Consider the following 20,675-nt stretch of genomic DNA (forward strand, 5'->3'; position numbering starts at 1 on the left):
CTAAATGACTATTTTCTAAAATACATCAGATGAGTTGTGCCCCCAAAATTCCCATTTCTATTCACTGGCTACAAAGACAGCCTGAGATGTCATAGTTATAGATACACAAAGGGAGAAATTCCTTTCATATTTCCTTAGTAATTTTGCTCCCTTTTTAAGCACAGCACATAATCAATAAGCCACTGTCTCTGTCTCCAAAGAATGAAACTACAGCACAGACTTGCACTAATCCTCCGGAATGTCTTAATTCTGCAATAACACAAGGCCCCCTTCTCCATTATCCCCATCTAAGGCACTATAGCTGGCACATCTTGTCTGCAGTAGACTGCTACAAGTTTCCCTCCATTAAAAATCTCAAGTGTGGTGGTCTATCCCTTTGTGTATTTCACAAACCAGTCCTCTGACTCCAGGTATCAGACTCTGCAGCTTCCCCCCATGGCTTTACCCAGAACATGGTTTTGCTGCTTCTAGAGTTTCCATTGACTAGATTAACCACAGTACAGCACACAGTACCCAGACTATTAGCTGTATGACTATTAGCTGCATGCTATTAGGTATTAGGTACCTAATAGCTTTACTGCAGGATATATGAAAGTTGAAAGAGATACCCATTGAAGGGCTTAACAGCCAGAGTGGACCCATGCCCTAAAGTTGTGTTAATGGGGGAACTTATTTGAGGTGGAATAAGTTTCTGAAAGACAGGACTTTATGGGGTATTCAACCCACGTACTGGGTCTGGCTGAGATGGCGTTCCTCTTCCCACAGCAGCCTTCAGTGTGTTGTTCTTTGCATTGGTAGCTAGAAAGGTGCTGATAACACACCAGTGTTTTTTGGCTACTGCTGAGCAGCACTGGCACAGTACCAAGGCTATCTCTAAACATTCAGGAGGATGGGGGTGAGGAAAATCCTGGGAAAGGACACAACTAGGCCAGCTGACCCAAAGTGATCAAAGAGATATTCTGCACCATGTGATGTCAGCTCAGATATAGAAGGTAAAGGAAGGAGAAGGAAGGGGAGCATTCATTATTTACAATATTTGCCTTCTGGAACAAGTGAAATGTTCCTGCATGCTGAAGCCCTGCTTTCTGGCTGCAAGCTGTGTGAGAATATGCTTTTTAATAGAAGCTCTAGAGACCATGGATCTTCATCAGCTGCAGGCACAATGTCCTTGGTAAAGAAATTATTCACAGTATTGCTGATGATCAATATTTTTCAACTGTAAATATTTAGCAACTCATTTTTATGACAGGATCTTCTGTGTTTGGATTAGGGAAGTGGGACTAAACATGCAAATGCGAATGCAGCCAAGCAAGCACAGAGTGAGTTGCTGATTTGTATACTGGAAATATGTGACTCAGACATATAACTATAGTAAATTAGAGGAAATTATTGAATTGACTGCAAGTGGAAAATCAGGCAACTATCTTGCTTCTTTTGTTTTAAGTTTACAGTTGTTAATTTTATATGAATCCTTAATGCAGATAATAAGCACAGGAAGAAAAATGAAGGGGAAAGCCAAAAATTCTGGCTTAGTTGTCAATCTTTGATTGAAATAAATACGGTAGTAAGAGGGGCTCATGTATTAGAACATTTTTAGAATTCTTTGCTGGCAAAATTTCTGCATGTTTGTGCTTGGGATATTTTTAATGCTTCACTATGAGTTTTGGAAGTAGACACTTCCAAGAAGAGCTGTGAAGTTACATGGAAAACAACGTGATTGCTTTCCACTCTTCCTGGTGACTTCCAGAGCACGAAGCCAAAAGCCAGAATGCAGCTATGTTTTAGGTGCCATCAGCTCTCAGTATGACACAGTATCTAACAGCTACTCAGGATGTATGCAGTATATTATTTAAACTTGGGCTTAGGAGGAGAAGTAGAAGAATTTTAATATTATTAAAAATTTTTTACCACCGAATGCTTGGGCTCTAATGACCAGTGAGACTGTACTATAAAACTAACATTTTCTTTGTCACTTTCTAATACTTGTGGACTGTAGATATCAGCCTAGGCTTTTAATGTTCTTTTGACCTCTTGCTGTACAAATTGTGTAACATCAACATGATATAACCTTGTAACATCACCAGGTGAAATATCTTTCTGTGATTCCACTGAACTGTGTCAATACGTTACTTTAACATGATACTTGAAAAGTTGGTTTGTTGCCTAAAAGAAAGGTATTCCAACAAGTTTGTGTGCAGTAAAGAGCCTAGTTTTTTTGGTTTGTTTTTTTTTCAGTCTACCTACAGAAACGAAGATGATTAGAAATAAATTGCACATTATACATTACCTGCATTTTTCTGTTTATTTTGCATGAATATTTCATATTCTGTAGCTTGGTAAGTACACAGTGATTTTCTATTGCTTGTTGTTTCTGTCAAACTACATGACAATGCAGTTTGTGTTTTTATACTGGCTTAGAGTGTGCAATGACTTCTAAAGAAGTGCAAAAATATAAAATATTTCAATAATTAGATGAAATTAGTGCCATGGGAAGGCACACCTTTCACAGGACCAGGCTACTCAGAGTTCCATCCAGCCTGGCCTTGAACATTTCCAGGGATGGGGCATCCACAGCTTCTCTGGCAACCTGTTTGTTCCAGTGCCTCACCAACCTCACAGTGAATAATTTCATTCTAATATTTAGTCTGAACCTGCCCTATTTCAGTTTGAATTCATTTCCCCTAGTCCTGTCACTACACGCTCTCTCTTTAGAAGATTATTTGTAGGCTTTTCTAAGTTTATGTAAGTTAAAAATATTGAAACACACATGCATGAGGTAATAATTAATTAATTCAGAAAAAATATTGATGAAACATCAATCAGCAGATCACTTAGGTTGACTATTTGGCAATTAATCTCTTCCATGTAGTCAAGTTGAAATACATTATTTTACTTCTTTAAGTGGATACAAGAGAGAAAAAAAATTACTCTTTGCTGGAGAAAACTATATTTTTCAAAGAGTTTGAACTTTTTAGAATTACTTTACTAAGCAGACAATTCTTTCAGAGATTTTTACCTGACCTCTTCATGCTTTGAAATCCATAGATGTTGGCTTGTAAGCCTCCTATTTGTACAGCACTTTCTTTATAAATGACTCCATGTTTTTATAGAAGACAATGACAAAAATTCCAGCCTAAGAAATTCTTAAGAATTTGAAACATTGTGGAAAATTAAGAGAAAATCTGCAGGTGATATGTGAGCTCAGTTTTCATTTTGATGAAGTTCTATTGTATACATAAGCAGCAATTATGTCTCCCTTTACAAAAAGACTTCTACATTCCTAAAATTAATAACTGTTGATTTTGAATGAATAGCAGAACATCTTTATTAGTGCATATGATTTCAACCAAGCAAAATGGCTCAAGGGAGTTATTTTTCTATCATATTAGAAATGATATTTTAATTCAGAATTATTAGAGCTAAAATAGGCTTTACCCTTCTCTGTTATCTTACAGTGTAGCTCAAAATTTTGATAGCTGTGAATCAGGGACTTGATCTTAGTATTTCAAAGGCAAAATCTAGACCACAAAGTAAATGATAAGAAATAAAGGGAGAAAAAAAACATGAAATAGATTTAAGATGGAGGGAAGCAGAAAATGTACTTTGATTAACTGAAAGGTTAATTACTGAAAGACTTCCTCCACATAGCATACTGTTAATTAGAAAGTCTGAGCAATGTGTGATTTAATTTAACACTATGCAAAAGGCCAACATGACATAGTAAACTTCTTGATTGTTCTTGGGTTTGTGAAACATATAACTTGGTGTTTCATTCTACTCTGGACTAAAAGAAAACTGCTTTTCCTTTTTTCTTTATTTTCATAGATGAAAGACAAGGTTAAAAAAAATGAGACTTTAGTAGGGATGACACCAATTATATACCATGGATTAGTGTTCTTACCCACCACTCTCACCTTAGCTCTGATCTGTTACGCAGATAGGACACAAGACAGAACTCTTTTGTAAGCAGGGTTTCTGGTCATCTCAAGATGAATACTAGGTTGTCTTCCAGAAAGCAGCAAGTCTTGAAATTTACATTCCTTTTCTAACATTTTGAGAAAAGTCTTCTCGTAAGAATGTAAAGTATAATGCTAAAAGTGTTCCACAACAATAGAACTTCCAGTAGAGAGCCAGACTGTCCTGCTTATGTCTCACCAGAAACTCCCCACTCCTTATACCTTTTGGAAATACTCTAAGCAAACCATCAGCAGCACACATGTGAAGGTACTGACAATAAGCAAAATGTATGCAGAGCCCAGAAACATCATCAAATTTGGTATCTCCTGGGTGTACCTCAGGGACTGAAGGACTGACACACTGACACATTCCTGAGTTATAAGGAGCTATAGAAATGGACAGAACTGACACAATATTGGATAGTGAATTTGAGGGAGTCTGGGACAGAGATCATGAGATTTGAGTTTCTGTTGCTGGTGGATGAATACATTTAACAAGGAATTTTGATGGGAAATTTTTTATAGGATAATCAAAAAGACAGACTGGGATTACTAATGTAGTACCAGGCCTAGACAAGGCATATACCCAAGAATTAATTATTGTGTCACTGTCTCCCACACTCGTGCTGTGAAGGCAGTACCATGAAGCTGGTTGATAATGCTGTGAGCAGAAACAGCAACAGTTTCAACCATTAGAAAAGAATTCATCCTCTGGTTTTAGTCGCCTAAGCATTAGTCATATAATCCATGGTGCTTACAGAGGTACTAATTATAAAGTAATCAAATATATGCTAAGATAGCTGTTTCAGAAAGGCTCTCTGAATAGGAAAACTCTTTTCATTTACTCCACTTTTTCAAGAGTAAAGTTAGGTAAGATGACTCCTGTCTTAAGATATTGTTGTAGATTTTGAGAAGTCTAGAAATGTAGAGCCATTTTCTCCAAATTTCATTTGAAGCAGATTGGTAGAATCCCATCACAGTTGTAAGCAAAGGAGAAATAACAAATGGATGACAAGCAGCATGAGTCATTAGGAGGAAAAATGCAAATTCTTCCTAGTCCTAAACAATTAATTTTCCAAGGATGTAAAAATACACATTGTCACAGATTAATAATTAGAGACAGATTATTTTCATTCAAGGACTTTTAGCATGACCTGTGCTTGTGTAATGACTTTCATTGTTCATTGCGGAGTCAGGATACCCATTTCCATTTATGCTGCTTTATGGATAATTCATTAAATTAATATTAGCACAGGCTAATATTAATTTGAAAAAATGGCTGCCTCTTCAGCCTTAGAGTTATTTCTATTTAACTAATCCATGTTAATAGTAGTTAACTAAAGAAGAAATAAACCAAGAAATACAGGGCAGTGTATCAAGGAAGATAAAAGAAAATATCTCTCAGCCAAAGAAAAGGTCCACTCAATCCTCCATATTTGGGACAGAAGTTTTGATATAATTTAGTTTAATGTTAGCAAGCCCCAAACGCATAGGTTAAAAAGAGTATTGGAAAGGAAGAGGGAGTGATCACTTCCCATTCCTCTTCAATCCCCAAATAACAGAGCCTAGTCAAAAACTTGAGGTCTCTCAATAGCTTCTCCTGCAACACACATTGTACCCACCATGGCAACTACCTGGTAAAGCACCTTTACCCTGTAGTGGCACAAGTTTACAAAGGAAGCTATAATTTTCTTTCTCCATACTTCATCCTTCCTTCTAGCTCCATGTGATCTGCAGGATAGTGTCATAATTGGAGAAATCTAAGAAAATGGCATACTGTCAATCAGGTCTGCTTTTGACAACAAAACTACTAAAACATGTATTAAATTCTTAAATAAACTTGGAGCATTGAATAAAAAAATCAGACCCTTTATCTGGCCTGAAAAAACACATATATTTCAATCTAAATGGACATAATACTTTTTTACAGTGCATCATTTCTGTTGGAGTTTAAAAAGAGAAATAGTTTAGACTGAGAAAGATTTGCCAACAAGACAAACCTACAGTCACAGACATCTAATTCTCTAAGCTTTCATAGCTTTCATGATTAATATTTTATGGCCCTCACTGATCTGCCCAATCTTGAGGAAAAATGTGGCACAGGTAAAGAATTTATCTGTATCAAACAGGAGGTAAAATGCAAACTACAATAGAGATGTCATAGTAAAGTATTGAGTTTTCTCACTGTTTGCTGAAACTCTGCATGGAGTGCTTTATTTGAGCAGCAGAAACAACATTAGCATACACAAGTATGATGGCATACCCATTAAGAGAAAAATATGATGTATACTATTTTAAGGGGTTTTTTTTAACACTACCTAAGCACTCCATTTTATACAGTCATTCTATGAAGTAACAACCATACCCTTTGCTGCAGATTTCTGTAACATTTCAAATTTAGCCTATCAACATTTTTGATTTATCAGCATTAGAAAAATATAAAAAGGAAATTATTCTTTTTTTGCATTCACTGATGAACCTCAATAAGACATCAAGGACCAGTGACTGTGGTAAAGACATTTGAGGAGACCATACAGTTCAAATAATTTTGTTAGTGAGTCAATTTGCCTTAGTGAAATGTGAAAATATAAGAACAGAAGGACTGTACTGTACACTGTAATAACTTTTCAGTTATGCTGAGGTGTAGCAGGAATTTGACTATGGCAAAGAGGAAACAATGAATTTAAACAGAAAAAGATACTGGTTGTAATTTAATTAATGCATGCCAGTTACAAAAGGCTGACCATGAATCATCATTTGATGAGAATGTAGTGATGTATTACGTTTTAAGACTGGCTGAAAAATCCCTAGGTTAAGTTCCTTGTTTGTCCTGCCTAGACTGTGCTGTGTGACTCAGGACACAAGGACACAGCTATGCAATTTGCAAACAGTCCAGAGCCAACATTGGTGCAACTCCTTGTCAGACGAAAATAAGCCATGAAAATGCGGCTCTGGTTTGTGATACACTTCTCTGTACTGTGTCAACTACATAAGAGAAGTGACCAACTTCATCATCATCCCTTTTAATCACAGGATGTTGCTGTGATACTGAGCAGTTCCTGAAAATCGACAAGTCTAAAGACACTAATTCTCCAGGAAGGTTATCCTTATATACAGCTCTTGTGATGGTGGCTGTTTTATGGAGTCACAGCATTTCCACTTCCAAGATAGAAGTGCTGGTTGAGGGGGTGGTCAATGGAGTTCATACAGGTCAATTCATACATGGAACTGGGCTATAACCAACACTAGAAAAGGTCAGCTGTGGTTTTGTCAAGCCAAAGCTTGAAAATCTCCAAGGACATTCCACAACCGTCTTGGGTACCCTGTTGCAGTCCTGCCCTGCCATTCCAGTAGATTTTTCTTGCCCAGGTGTCTTATCTGAAACTCTCAGGATGTAATCTCTCACATCAGCAGAGAACTAAAGCTACAATTCCACTACCTAGTATTAAATATGAAAATTAAATATAAAAAAAAAGTCATAAGAACACTTACAACATTTCATTTGTGCCACCAGATGCAGGAACTGAAAACTTCAGGGCAAAGTCATCTCACAACAGCTCATAAGAAAGACATGAAAACTCTCCTAGTAGAATGCCTTACCATTTGGAGATCCAAGTGAGAAACTGAAAGACAAGAAATGAAAATACATTTTTCAAATCTCACCAACTTTATTAGGAACAACTATGGTAATTACTACCAGTGTAGATCAATGGGAAAGTTATTCTTTTATCTATACAACAATTAAAATGCAGATGATATTCAGTCATCTCTATTTTAGAATCTGATAGTTAATGTTACCAATGTTCAAGTAAACCTACATCCTCATAGCACACCCCCAACAGTAGTTCAAAATTCATATCTGGGAAGAAATAAGAAGTGAAAAGGGGAAGACAGAAGGAAGGCAAATCACAGCTGGAAGTGTGTTATCTCTTAAGATGCTTTATTTGAATGAATACAGCCAGCTGAAATTCTGCCTGTGAATCTCCGATGAACCAGTAATATTTTCATCAAAAGTAAATCAGATTGCCCTAATTCCAAAAGCAGTATTGAACAACTATAAGAAGGGGAGAGTGCTACAATAAGTGGCATATTAGGAACATGAGAACATATTTCTGATTGTCCCAGCAGCTGCTCTACAAACTGCAGAAGAGAATGCTTTAAAAAGGACCTGGGGAAGGGAAGTTCCAGAAGGGAAGGGAAGGGAAGGGAAGGGAAGGGAAGGGAAGGGAAGGGAAGGGAAGGGAAGGGAAGGGAAGGGAAGGGAAGGGAAGGGAAGGGAAGGGAAGGGAAGGGAAGGGAAGGGAAGGGAAGGGAAGGGAAGGGAAGGGAAGGGAAGGGAAGGGAAGGGAAGGGAAGGGAAGGGAAGGGAAGGGAAGGGAAGGGAAGGGAAGGGAAGGGCAGGACGTTGGTTCAGGAGCCAATAGAGCTAGCTACAGGCGAATAAAGAACACAGTAACTTTAGCAAACTGTTAATATCTTAACCTTGGACAATGTTACAACATACAGTTTCCTACTCATTAAGACCACTATAATTCTGCTGCTAAAATGAAATGAAACAAGAATTTTTTTAAGTTATGTTGAAATGAGAACTTAAAATTACAGTTTTATAACTTCCCTGTGTTAGAATGAAAACAGCATAGGGATGCAGTACCAAGATAAATGATTCAGCCTGTCCTTTGCCATTAAATCCTTAGCGATGTTACCTGTTAAATACAAAATTTGAGTAGACAGATAGATTGCTTCTGTGATTCCTACACATACTAAAGCACATCATGGTCTTCAGAACAAAATGAAACCTGAGTAGATAGGATAAAACTCCCTTTACAAATAGCCAAGAAAATTGCTAAAATTATAAATTCTTGTATTACTGTAGACATAAATGATGGTCAATGGTGTATTTGCTTAGACTGTAAGGAATTTACACAGCTATAAAAAGAGAGTTGTTAAAATATAGATGATGATGATGATAATGATAATAATAATAATAATAACAATAACAATAATGCTACAACAAAGAGAGAATGTCAAACTGCCAAAAGAAAAAAAAAATCAGAGCATAATTTGGAGAAGCAGAACTCATGTCTAAATGGTATGCATCCTCAGGCTTCCAGCAATGAAAATCGTCTCAGCACTAAGCATTGTAGGGAGTAGAGATTCTTACAGTGTCAGCTAGTAATAGCCTCATGTCTGGCCATTTATCCTGAGACTGCACGTGCGCACTGGAATAAAAAGGGGAAAAAAGCTAAAAAAAATCCAAATCCTAATCACTGAAAAATAATTAATTTATAATTTGGTTTTAATGTTTGACATTTATATATTGCACTACTTCCACTATATGACAATAATAGTCTCCTCAGATAATAACAACTCTAGCTCCTGCTCATGTCTTTGAAAGAAGTGATTTCTTACTGAAGAGTTTCTGCTGGTCTGCTTGTGATAGAGGACTAGGAACAACACAAACCAAAGTGATCAAACAGTGAATAGACAAAAATTATTCTGCCTCCTCTTTTGTTTTTTTTTTTGTTTGTTTGTTTTTTTGTTTGTTTGTTTTGTTTTTTTTTTATTGAACGAAAGAAAGAGAGATCCCTGGTTTATGCAAATTGCCACAGGTCTACTGAAATTCAAATCACCTTTTTCTGCCCTCTCAGAAATTTTTCTTCAGTTTAAGTTTCTCTCTCCCAGAATTTTCATATCAATAGACAGAGAAAAGGAAGGTAAAACTTGAATGCTCTTTCTTTATTTCTCTCCAGTTACAGATCAAAAGCTGTTGCTGATTCTTTTTTTTTTTTTTTTGATGTGTATAAGCTAATGAAAATAGTTACTCAGAATCATGCCTAAAAATATTCTTAAATAATTTTTCAAATGGCTTCAATTTTTATATGTTGCATATCCATAATATATTGTCCCCATATTTCTTTGTGCTAAGGGCAGGATCTTATGATTGACATATGTCACTCTAGAACAGTAGTGGAAGGGAAGTCACACCAATGTTCTTTCTAATATATTAAATAATTATAAAGGAGATTTTTCTCTTTCTAGTAGTCCTCATGGGTGATAGGCAAGCCCATCCCTGTGCCGCATTCTTCCAGTCCTTGTTCTTTAATCCCTTGAAACCTAGCAAAAGGCTTTTTGCACAGCACACCTCTCCTTTTGTCATGTGCCAGAAACGACTGCTGGCAGCTGCTCTGAAGGCCATTGATTGAACCGGCACCATTCCTAGAGCAAAGCTGTGCTAGATGTGAGGGACACTGTGCCAAGTCAGTGAATCTATGAATCGGTGCAAGTCCAGGAAAATAAAATAAAGAAGTAAAAATACATATTATTTTTTACTTTTTTTTTCTCTAAATTTAGAAGCCTATACGAGCTTTGATTGTTTTTCACAGCAATAGAGAATGTCTGCAAGATGGGCTGGAATATTTAAAGCCTTACCTGAATGGTTTCAAGAACTAATTTAACATAAACTCCAATTCTCCTGAGCTTCTAAACAGGTCCATGTCATAATTTTAGGTATTATTCCTCTTCCATCTGTGAATAAATAAATACTTGCTAACACATATGTGTAAAATACTTATAATTAGAATTTAATAAAATACTAAAAGCTACACTTGGAGTTTTTAAAAACTTTACTTTTATCTTCCATTTTTACTTAAATATAACTTTTAATACCTGCCTGCATTACCTCTTTTTTCCTATTTTATTTTTAATATTATAAAGTTTTACACAGCCACTCCATGGTTTTATACTGCAAAAGAAGTGCACCTTTCTTCCTGAAAAGTCAGTGTCTGTCAGAAGCCATTTAATCTTTTCAATCATCTATGCTACTCATTAGTAAGATTAATTTCTAGTAATTGTTACTGCATACTGCAATCAAATAGTAAAGAAGATTTTAATATATGTGTTCAAACCAAAACACTCTGTTTTTCTTTCTCCATTTCAGCAGAAATATAAACAAGATTATCTATCTATCTATCTATCTATCTATCTATCTATCTATCTACCTACCTACCTACCTACCTACCTACCTACCTACCTAATCATTCAGTAGCTAGGTTTATAGAACAAACTGCTTTTCTTATTTACTGGGGCAGGAGAAATGATTACTTCCTGAAGACTGGCAGTGTTATTCCAGCGTTAATCTTGTGTAAATGTCAGAAGTACCTTCCTGGGAAGTGAGGTGTCTATGAAAATCAGAAACCACTACAAACCCAATCTGAATCCCTAAACATTTCTGAAGGAAAAACCTTTCATAAATTCAATTTTTTTTTTTCAAAGTCAATACGTAAAGCCAAGGGAACATCTGTAGTTTTCTGCAGTGCCATGCGTCTACTCACGTTAAAGCAACTCACACCTTGACATACTGTGCTGGGAAAAGGTCTACGTGACCAGAAAAACCAAGTAAAAACAGAGTGGTCCCACAAGAGATTTTTAATTCTCACCCACCTCATTAATGTATTGCTTTCCCCTAATTTTAAAATGCTTTAAATTAGAACTGTATAAAAAGTAGAAATACAACAATACTACACAATTGCAATTAGCACTTATTAAACAACCAATGAGATATAACAATTTTTCATGCATACACTAAAAAGAGAAAACAACATAAACATAGGCCACAGTAATGGAAGGCTACCATCGAATGGATAAATATGGCATCTAACTCTTGATTTTTTTTGTTTGTTTCCTAAACATCTCTACATACAGAAAATAATGGCAGAGGGAAGGAGGAGGGAAAGAACATTTAGAGTTCATAGAATGATATAAATGTACTCAGGTTTTATTTAATTCCACTTACACTAGGATCCACTTACACTGGGGCAACTAATAGTGCTCCACTAAGGCTGGGAGTAGAATAGAAACAAAACCAAGGATTTCTAAGTCTTGAATTCATGGTAAGCAAAGTGCAAAAATAAGCCTTTGGGTGCTAGCTTACCACCATAAAAAAATAAAAGCAAATTTATATCAAGCATGGAAAAAGTATATGTTCTGCATATAAGTTTTTTAAATGTTTAATGGCAGAGTGGAATAGCTTCATATTCTTCCCTTACAAAGTTGCATGCTATAATATTACAGTACCTCTTCAGATTTTATGGTAAATATTTTAAAAAACAATTCAATATGAAAGAACATATTACAAGACAATTCAGATACTTCTCAGGACTTAAGATATTATATCCAAAGAGAAATTAATTTAGTGTTACCGAATATCTGAATTTTTTTTTTGCAATTTCACATTTTACAGTGTGACTTTAAAGTTATTGTAGTATTTTCCATTTGGTTCTTAAAGAAAAGCTCTCAGTCACATCAATTAAAGTAGTAAACATATTTACATTGACAAAATGACACTGAAAATTCTTTTACTGAGTGATAGCACTTAAAGTTCAGCTTCCTTTGTTTATAAATTATTTTTATGTTTTATTTTTATAGTCCTCATAAAAATAAAAGTGAAAATAATTTTGTCAGAATAAAGACAGCAGATTAAATTTAGAAGTGCTGTTGACAGGAGAATTTTCATGTGTGTTAGAATTTTAGAGCTATTGATATAGCTAAATTGTAGCATTATTAAGATAATTTAATTTGGTGATTTACTTAGTGATATATTTGTGGTATAATTATGATATACAGTTTAAAAAGACAAAATACTTTTCAGTACTAATGCATAAAGACTTTCGAACTGAACTTCTAGAAATTGAAAGTGTTCTTTCAATTTATTGACTTTAGTAGATTGAAAGAAACCTATAACCATGTGAGGACATACTAAGAATAAAGTACAACTCATATAAAAGATTAATGACTTGTTTTTTAATATTTTATCAACCTCTAGAAATGTGTTGAAAGCTTACAGGTTGTAATTTTTGTTGAAAGCAAACCAAAAAAAAGTTTATAATAGTTTTAAATCAATCTTGGTTTTCAGAAACTTAAAAGAAAGTGTTTCTTACAATCTTTTGCCATTTTTACTAAAATTCTTTCACATATAAACACTAGCTGCTCAAGAAAATGTCCAATGCATCATTTTTACATTATCACTTCTGAAGAAAAGTGAAGCACCTTGGTAAGAAATATTTTCTTTGTGTTCTGTTATGCTGCTTTCTCTTAAATTCTTGAAGTAGGAATATATTCAAAACGAAGGGGTTTTTTTGTTGCCTGAACCAGCAACAACATTTAATGCATCCCTTGACAAAAGAGTATATTGTGCAAAATATAAATTTTTACTGGCTACTGATGAGCCATTTTTGAGCAGCTGGTTAGGCTTCAAATAAAAGTTGTTGTCATTTTTCTATTTAGACCATTCATTTCACTTTTAAAGACTTCTCCCCACTGTGCAGTCCCCAGAGAGTTGCCCAAATATTTTGCTCAAAGGTAGCTATGATTGGATCTCTTATACAGGACACCATCTTTGAGACATTTGCACTAAAACCTTTCCTTAATACTTTTTTTTTTTTCAAAGTCAATTCCTAGAGCCAAGTGAACAGCTATAGTGTTCTGCAGTGCCATACATCTACACGCATTTAAGCAACTGACACCTGACACGCATCCTTCCACCATGCTCCTTTCCTCACAACCTTGACTATTCCCTCTCCAGGAAAACTTTGGAAAACTGATCTTTGATCATTGTCTAGAGCCCCATGGAAAATCAGACACTTAGAACAGTAATGACATTCTCTCACTGAATTTTCCCTCTCCGGCCCTTCGTATAAGAGAGAAGATGGAGGAGCATCCCAAGGAGACCTGCTGAAGGATACTGCTCTGCAAAATCCCACTTCATTGAGAGGACTCACTCTTTGGGAGCCTTTGCACCAGGCACATCCCACACTGCCAGTTTGCTCTGTGAGACTGGCTCGCAGCCCATGTTACATGGTGAGTTGTTCATTCCTGTCCTCACACTGCAAAGCTGCTCTTCTAGCACAGCAAAGCTGGAAGGGCTTGGGGGGCACAGCACAGTATATACTGTGCAGAATAGGAAAGAAGGAGAAATGCAGGGAAGATAAGGAGCTGGCAAACACCACACACACTGAATGGTCTGTGGGAGTTGCACAACATGTGTCCACAGAGGGCAGTCACTTTTTCGGTCTCTACAGGCACAGGCTGGGGTTTTTCTTTCACCTCCAGCTTGGGCTTCTCACAACAACAAAGGCATTGAGGTGGAAGAGCATGTCCATCAAAGGACAATGATGCTGGAAAAGGGTCTGTAGCACACATCTGATGAGGAGGTGCTGATGGAACTGAGGTTGTTTAGCCTGGAGAAAATAGGCTCCGGAGAGACATTATCTCTGTCTACAACTGCCTGGAAGGAGGGTGTAGCCAGGTGGGCGCCAGTCTCTTCTTCCAAGTAACAAGAAACAGAAAAGAGGAAAGAGTACCAGGGGAGATTTTGATTGAGCATTAAGAAACATTTCTTCACTGAAAGTGTTATCCTTTTCTCTGGGAAAGGTACTTGGCAGCCATCTATCTCTTATCTTTTTCTTTTCCAAAAGATCTGTTAATAAAAGAAACCATACCTATGGACTCTAATTAGCATGCATACATACACACTAGCAGGCCAGGAGCACAAATTCCACATTTCCTTTATGGAAAGTTCAGTAAGTCACTTCTGGTCTTTTCTTGCCTTCAGAACCCTGCACATCCAACACCTCACACTGCCCTGCACCAGCACACAGCAAAAGAAAGCACACTGAGGGGTCTACCTTCAAGCATTAGCAAAATTAAAATGTTTGCCATCTTCATTAACTTTCTTTCTCTCTCTCAGTCCAGGAAAACAGATTTAAATGTCTCTGTCCAATCTAAACTTCTTAGGGTGGAGAACCCTGGCACTCCAGGCATCATCCTGAGTCACCTTTGTGACTCCATTGTGAACCCAGCAGCTTCGAGAGGAAACAGAGTTCACTCAGTAGCGGATCACATTCTGCTGATACATAGTCTTTATAGTGGGCCTAGCAACGGAACAAAGAAAGAGAGTCCAGTAGTTTATGTTTCTCTCTCATGTCCAAAAAGACACAACAAATAGGTGTCTGGTATCTACAGATGCTACAAATGTAATGGATGTTAAATCTCAAGATGCTAGGCAGCATGGACCTTCCTTGTCTCTAGGTGGTGTCCTCTTTGGTGCTCAGTGAATTGATGGCAGCATCTAGAGTTCATGCTGGAACCTCAGAGCTGAATCTGAGTCCAATAGAGATATCGTGTAAAGGCTTTCTTGAGTGGGGGCACTGTACCCTGTAGCTCTATGCAGGAACCTAGAGGACAGAAGACTCCTCTGGAAAATGAGACAGATTATTATTAACTTGACCTTTAAACCTTTAGGCACATCATGCACTGTAATGAATAGAAAAAATCTGTTCTTAATGTGCTCCAGACACATAAATGAGAATTATGGGATGGCACTTGGGACTGGCAGGTTACCTCTGTCCCTCAGGAACATGCATAAGCAGGCAGGACAAGAGCTGCTGGGATGTGATGGAATGGGCAAACACCAGTCAGGTCCTGCTGTGCACAGCTATGAACCCAGAGGTTAGAGAGTTACATGCAGCAAAACAGGCATAGGGCAGGTAAGACTTCTGCCCAGGGCAGAGAAGAAAACAGTTTCTGAGCTCCTTCTACATAATGGGCACCAAATCTTCACCTTCTCATAAAGAAGCCTCTCTTATTGTCCCAGGCAGGACAGCAGTAGGGAAGCCTTTATTCCTGAGACTCCTGCCACTGCCCTAGTGGACACAATTACTGAGGTCATTGCTGCAGAGACCAACACAAATGCTCCCAATCCAGTGCCACTACTGTCTCAATGTCAAGAAAAGCAAGACCAGAATTAAAGCTGAAAAGGACTTCAAGCGTGCAGGCTCATTAGAAATACTGTCACTAGGACAAACAGCAGAGCTAACTGCTGCTCCAGAAATGCCTTCAGTTTAGTCCTTCTGACATCACTGATACATAAGTGCATCATGAATGTCATTAAAGTCAGACAGACTCCTGGATAAAGGCTATTAACACGCACAAAAGATGGCAAGCGTTACTCTGTGTTTCATATTCTGATTCATCCTGCAGTTCACAGCGAACTTGTGCAAAACTATTTTCAATGTAAATATGTACTTCATACTGGAGTTAAAAAAAATTAATTATTTTGGTATCCAGGATGAAGTATATCAATATAAAACTTTTTGTAGGTGTTTCAAATTTCTGAATGCACCTTTAACAATGGAATCAATAGTTTAGTTAGTGATCCAATAGATAATACAGACATTTCTAAATGGCAAATATGTTGATACAACTCCAGATACAATTATTTTTCCTACCTTTATTACCTTTATTTACTTCTTACTTTGAGACACAAATAGGACTGAAGTAATTTGTCAAGTTTGGGAACATGTCTGGTCCCAATATTCAGTAATTTGCTCCATTTATATAGAGAACAGGCAAGTAAGCCACAGCTCAACCCACTGCCATACTGCCTTTCTTGTCCAGACGTGGGGAGCCAGACTGTGGTATGCTTTTATTCCTGGCCTACAAATATGTAGGGATGTCCCCTATAGGTCTCAGAGGCACAGAGTATCTGAGCTCAGGTATCCCTGTGTGTCAACATCCAGCTGGATCCTGTGGCTAGGACTGGGTACCACAATGCAGAGCTGTGTTATGAAGACTTTTGACTAAAATATTCTTTTGGACTACCTTCGAACTTAATTTCAGATAAGATTGGAAAGTCCATTAATCCTGATATACATGATTTGCACATAGTTTATATTGTACTGATTAATATTAGGTCAGATATTATAGTGCTAATTTATACCAATTTCTTAAGCAGATGACACAATAATATATTATCATTACAGATATTTCACTTAATGAGAATCATGTAGTCTTGCAGTTCCCAAATGACTCTCAGTGAACAGCATAATGACCTAACAGCTTTCCACTAATTTCTAAGTATGAATATTTATATATTTAGAAAGTAAAAATGCTAAATGCTTATTGATTGTAGATAGATCTCACTACTATTGTGAGATAGCTTTATAATTGCATTTTTAAATTCAGAAAAATAATGAAAGAAATGCTATGATTGATGGAAATTGTAAGTTAAAAGATATTTCATTGTTAGGTAAAGATCACTGAAATATATATTTTTTTCTATGAATCCTTTTATGTGCATCACAGAGCTTCATGTTGGGAACCTACAGTGGACTATTATCTATTTTAGTTGAATATTTAAAGCCAAGAGCTAAATAATTGATGGAAAAAGATGTTAATACAATCAAATATTTGGTACTATTAACAGTAAAAAATGGAAGGCTTCTTGATGAGTTTCTCTAAGAAAAAAGAGATGTTATTTCTATATAAAAACTGAAAATCTCTCATGTGTTTAAATTAAAGAAAATATATATGAGTCTTAAACCTGAGGTTTTTTTTATTACATAGGCATTCTTTTAATAACAAGACAGCAAACTATCAGAGCTGATACCTGTCTTGGGAAAACTGGGTTCAACAGCTATTGCCTACAGATAATCCATGTCAGCTGGGTCAAGTCACTTTATTCTGCTTCCTAGTTCCAGGGTAACCAAGGTCTTAAAGGAATCCTCTGGGTTGTTGACCTAATGCTTTACAGCCATACAGCAGGCATGATATCCAAAAGAATCCACAAACAGCTTCACATTCTCTGTGTGTCAGAAAGCACTTCTCCTATCTTAGAAAATTTATAGGGCAGAATGGGAATATAAACTTCCTTAAGAGGAAGTGGGGTCAGATCAAAGGCAGTGGTCAGCATGCTACAACTCTGCATGGATTTATTAAGAGAAAATTCTCACTCACTACCAGCTCAAATTACAGATGCAACTAACTTAAACAAATAAAGCTGCCAGGTATAACTGTAAGGAAAAAAATCCTTCTTCACCTATTACCACCTTTAAAACTTGAGCTTTTTGTCTCTGTTAAAGCCTTTTGTTGGAAAGTTATGTTGATCAGGGGTCAGAGCTCTGCAAGCAATCAGAAGCTCTAAGCCTCACAGGGGAAATATTTGTGGAATTTGAAGGGTCGTGGCAGTTAGAAGGCATGCAGGATCTTACTGTAACCTTTAGGCTTTCAACACCATTTCTGAACAAAACATCGACCTCAAAAGTAGTTAGGTGCCAACATTTTGTGAAATGAAACCCTTAAGATCCCTTCCAAGCATATGAAGCAGCACAAAATATTGAATTTTCAAGTTTATAAAAATTTCTATTTCTACAGAAAAAAGAAAGAATCACTATTCCTTAGAGTTGTTGGAGGACTTGTTAGGTCATGGTAAAACTAACATACAATAGGATGACTAGGTAGATTTTTTAAAGCAAACCCAAGAGTTTTTCTTTTTAACTTTGTTTAAAGAGAGTTTTAGTTTTTAGTTTATTTTTAAATTTATTCTGGTGCAGTTAAATATGCACATTGCATTAAATTATATATATGCATCATAAATGAGTTATGTATATGCATATACATTTATTAAAAATAGGAGACAGAATTCAAGTTACAAAGCCCTTGTTTTTTCAGTGCTTTCAAAGTTAATGTTTAATCAGAAATATTCTGTGTTGGATGTTTCACAAATTTTTACTGAAAGGTTTTCAGAATGCAGTCTATTAGAACTACCATGTCAGAAAAATTGAGTAAATTATCCATAATTCAAAGCCATAGTACATAATTTTCCAAATTTCTTACGAAAAATGCTGAAATAGGCTGTGATTTTTTTCAGTCATTTTAGAGACTATCAGACTCCTCTGTACACTTAATCTTTCTTATGGAATACTAATGGAATTCAGCAAAAAGCATGCTAATAAAAAGTTTTGTGAACTCTCAGAGAGAAATTACCAAAACAGCAGAAGAATCTTACATAATTCAAAACTGCCACCATCTGTAATTAAGATACTGAGGCATTGCCTTTAATAATCTAGTTGTAAAAAATATCAATATGGCTCACAGAAACATTTTCTATATTTTACAACAGGAGAATACAAAACTGATTTCTGCTAAGATGTGTACAGGGACTGTATTTTAATCTGTTTGCGCTGGTATTGTTTCCCAGGGATATTCTAGCTAGCTTACTGAATCCAGGCATAGAATTGCAAACAAAATTTTCTTGTTATGAAAGATTTTTCTTTTTTCCCTCTAGGTAATGCCATTGTTGTGTTTACCTTATACATAGGCTGTGTTGCCTATCTAATTTCTACATGCAATTTTGGAGTCATGTATTGATCTAGTATTTCCTGATGGATCTGTCCTTCTCCCCTTCATTCCCATCACTAAAGTCTGATACACTCCTGCCTGTATGAAAGTTGTTTTGAAAGAAAGAAATCAAGAATTCCTGTCCCTGTCAGGGTCTTATGGGCTGGGAGGAATTTAGCTCCATAGAGCTGTCTTGTGGAAGAAGAGTTTGTTTCTACCTCCTCTTCACAGAGAGGCCTTGTGACAACAAACTTTTCTGCTCAGTGAACCCACAGTATGTCTCCATGGTCAGGCAAGAGTCTAGCTCCACATGGGAACATTCAGTGATTTTGGCAGGAAGTCTTGAAGGAATATGGGTGAGAAAGGGGAAAGATATTTTTAATATTATATAAACTTATCTTAATCTGAGCAGACTGTCACAAGAGAAAATGAAATCACTGCCTCTGGAAGGAAAGTCACTTGATAAATCATAACTTTTTTTCAATTGTACAGAAGAAAGTTTGTGATAATAGTCGGTAACAGAAAACACTTGACATGTGAAATATAAGTGTGTGTTTTTTTAAATGTGATGAAATTTAAATGTGATTTACAGTTATAAAAACAAGCTTTAGCTAGCTTTGAATCACAAGATTATTATATTCTATGTAGCAGTGGGCCATAAATATATATGTATGTATGAATGTATATGTAGCAGTTCACTTTTAGAAACATATTACACTTTTGTCCACAGAAACCTATGTTAAATATATATGCTGTAGCACTTTCTTCCATCTTTTTCAGTATTATTCATTCTATATAGCAACAGCTGTAAAAGAATTAGCGAGATTTATTCCTAGAAAATTTTAAAAAGTGACAAAAATACATTTCACTAAAACACTTGTTGTAAATGAAAAGAATACTTGAAATTAAAACTGGAATAGAACCTTGGCATGTGCAATGATTCTGGTATGATCAATGACTTCAACTCAACACTCCCTAACCAGGTAAAGAAACTATTAAAGTGTAATAGTTATCTACACTTGAAGCTGAGAAGTATTGGACAAATGATGATAAGAAAAAAGGATCTGAAATTTTAAGTCATCAGAATTCAAATGCCAGAAGCAAGTTAAACAATACTGAAGGAAATAGCTGACATATAAAAGAAACAGGAATGCTACAGCACTCTAGAGATAAAAGAGGAAAAACAAATAAAAGGAGTTTGGTTCTGATCTGATTCTCAGCCTCTAAAGGATAGCTTATAGACCCATAGGCAAGTTAAATAGTCCAATTTCTTAATATTATAAATGAAATCGCATTAAAAGGTCAGTACTAGTGCTGAAAGCCAAGCAGTCAAATATTAGGAAATACCTCAACTGTCTCTTCACTCCCTCCACAACTCTGTGATCACCCTCAGCCTGGCCGCTGGGATAGAACCCATACAATAGCAATAAAGGCACAAGTTATTTTGTTTCCATTTATCCTGAAGAAACAGTGAGTTGCTCTTTAATTCCATAATTGTTGAACAAGATGCCAGCATGTTCTGCTGCAGATAGGAAGACTAAGTAT

General features: G+C 36.2%; 1 protein-coding gene across 3 annotated transcripts in view; it reads right to left on the reverse strand.

Moving 5' to 3' along the window:
* MGAT4C (MGAT4 family member C) overlaps positions 1-20,675 on the reverse strand; it is a 136,144-nt gene that overhangs the window by 24,891 nt on the left and 90,578 nt on the right. For 2 of the 3 annotated variants that reach the window (XR_005258994.1, XM_038154388.1), the window contains exons 1-2: positions 10,386-10,459; positions 7,449-7,579 (exon numbers count right to left, since the gene is read on the reverse strand). The gene's annotated coding sequence lies outside the window, so the exon portion shown is untranslated. Of the gene's footprint in view, positions 1-7,448; positions 7,580-10,385; positions 10,460-20,675 lie in introns of those variants that run through there. The other variant, XM_038154389.1, reaches the window with a different exon arrangement.

The sequence above is a fragment of the Motacilla alba genome, chromosome 1A (genome assembly GCF_015832195.1).
Source record: "Motacilla alba alba isolate MOTALB_02 chromosome 1A, Motacilla_alba_V1.0_pri, whole genome shotgun sequence".
In the NCBI taxonomy this organism is placed as follows: Eukaryota; Metazoa; Chordata; class Aves; order Passeriformes; family Motacillidae; genus Motacilla; species Motacilla alba.